Consider the following 2,500-nt stretch of genomic DNA (forward strand, 5'->3'; position numbering starts at 1 on the left):
GGATGCCAGCACGCGAGCGTGAGACACACGGAGGGATGCCAGCACGCGAGCGTGAGACACACGGAGGGATGCCAGCACGCGAGCGTGAGACACACGGAGGGATGCCAGCACGCGAGCGTGAAACACACGGACGGATGCCAGCACGCGAGCGAGAATCGAATCAGCACGACGGTGTGTTCGACAGACGAGAAAACCGCGTAACGAGATTATCGCCGAGTGCTTGCTCCAGCAACAGGAATAGCGCGCATGCGCCGAAACGCATTCACCAGCTCCTGCGAGTGGCTGTTATTTATCTGATGCATGCTCGCTTGCAGTTCTCTCTCGGCATTCGCGTGTACCCCCGCACGCCTCCGGAAAACTGCCAATTTGACACTGCGTGTATAGAAACGGGTTTTTTCTAGTTCGCCCGTCTATCTATACCGCAGTCTATAGCTGCCGAACCTTCCACAAGTGCGCGCTCATGTAAAAAAAAAACACCGTCAATCGCGTGCTTCAACTTTTACTTTTTTTTCTTACAAAATACAAGATGATTCCATTTTAGATGACTGATTTAGTGTCTGAATTGACTTTTCCTTGAACGGCATTGACGTTGCCCCCGTTCTTAAGAGCCGATATACGTATACCCCGAGTATTCTACAGTAAATGTATAGAACTCATGTGCGAGGGCTATATCGATGACGATGTCACATACATGTTCGCAAAAGCAGTGCACACGTTTGTGGCTTCCAATAGAAACATTCAGAATGACGTCGAAATTATCTAGAGAAAGAGGGAGAGAGAGATCTCTCTCTCTCTCTCTCTCTCTCTCTCTCTCTCTCTCTCTCTCTCTCTCTCTCTCCCTGTCGGTGTTAATCATAATGATATATTTTGTCTCTGGTTGGCGATAGATTTTGTCCAAAAAGTGTAAATCGGCTATTAGAATGTTCCATCCCCAGCCGAAGGTGAACTGGCACGTTGCAGTTGGAACAGCCGTTACGGGGAGATATTGATTTGTTTGCACCTACCGCTAGAAAATCCGCAGGGACAAGAAGCGAATATGGATAGCTTACTAATTGTATTTAATATTTCATCTCATCGAATTAGTCGAGTGTCTCTGTTTTTTTGTGCATATAAATATGCAACACTGGCGTCCATGCATACATGTTTTGCAAAAAGTGTGGTTTACATTGTGGATCATCTGTAATGAAATGCAAATTTTATGTGTGCAATTAAATCATTTAAGCTTGCAACAACCTCTTCTGTATGATAATTCACGACCTATTGACATTTTTAAAATGCATAAAAATGAGATAGTTCTATACCTGCGATACACATATCTTATAGCCGGCCTTGAAAACGAACAGGTACCGATTCTCATCTGCATTCGACCTTAATGAATATAAACTAGTCGCTGTCACACACGCGACATCTGTCATTACATAGGCCTACTGTTTCAATTGCGTTTTAGGTATAGCTTGCTTGGCTAACAGTCAGCGCTGAGAACAAAAAATCAAATCGTCAAATCTTCCTCATATTCTTAATCATCTAGCAAGAAGCCGGGGTAGTGCCGGACGGGAGTTATCTATTTCTAATTTAGATACCTTACCTTATATTCACGATAACTTACAGACTATTTTTCAGGCAACTTGCAACTTTAAGCTGTAACGTGAGCTAGCATCTTAAGATTTTAACGAAGCTTTCGTGACGTTGATAGTGTTTGTTGCATCAGTCAGAACGTTGTGAGCTGATTTTTGGCCGAATGGATTATTTATCGAAAATTTTAGTTCAATTACGTTTTATTACGAACTGTCTAAGTAAGCCGCTACCAATTTAAAAAAATGGCCCTTCACCCCCTCCATCTAGCTGTCGTCATTACTTGATCTTTATGTGCACATTTCATTTTAAGGCATTAGAAACCGACATGCAAGAGCGATGGACAATGTTGGGGGGAAATTAATTCGTAATGTGTTAACGGATAACGGATAACGGATAACGTGTTAAGTTGCACGGTTAACAGGAAGCCGTTGCAACCCGCCCGAATGCCTAATGCCTGATGCCTAATGCATAATGTCTAGTACCTAACGTCTAATGCGTAATGCCTCATGTCTAATAGTTTATGCCTAATACCTAATGCGTAATGCCTAATGCCTGATGCCTAATGCCTAATGTCTAATGTCTAATACCTAATGCCGAATGCCGAGTACCGAATGCCCAATGCCTGCGCCTTTGTGCGTGTATTTGTATGTGTGTCCATACTACCAATCCATCCATCTATCTATTCATCCATCCATCCATCCATCCATCCATCCATCCATCCATCCATCAATGGATTGGATGGATGGGAGGGATGGAATGGATGGATGGATGGATGGATGATGGGATGGTATGGAGCTGGATTGGATGGAATGGATGGATGGATGGATTGGAGTGGATGGATGGATGGATGGATGGATGGATGGCTGGATGGATGGATGGATGGATGGCATGGATGAGGATGGATGTGATGGGATGGTGCTGTGAC

This window comes from Priapulus caudatus, unplaced genomic scaffold (genome assembly GCF_000485595.1).
Source record: "Priapulus caudatus unplaced genomic scaffold, Priapulus_caudatus-5.0.1 Scaffold56, whole genome shotgun sequence".
Taxonomy (NCBI): Eukaryota; Metazoa; Priapulida; class Priapulimorpha; order Priapulimorphida; family Priapulidae; genus Priapulus; species Priapulus caudatus.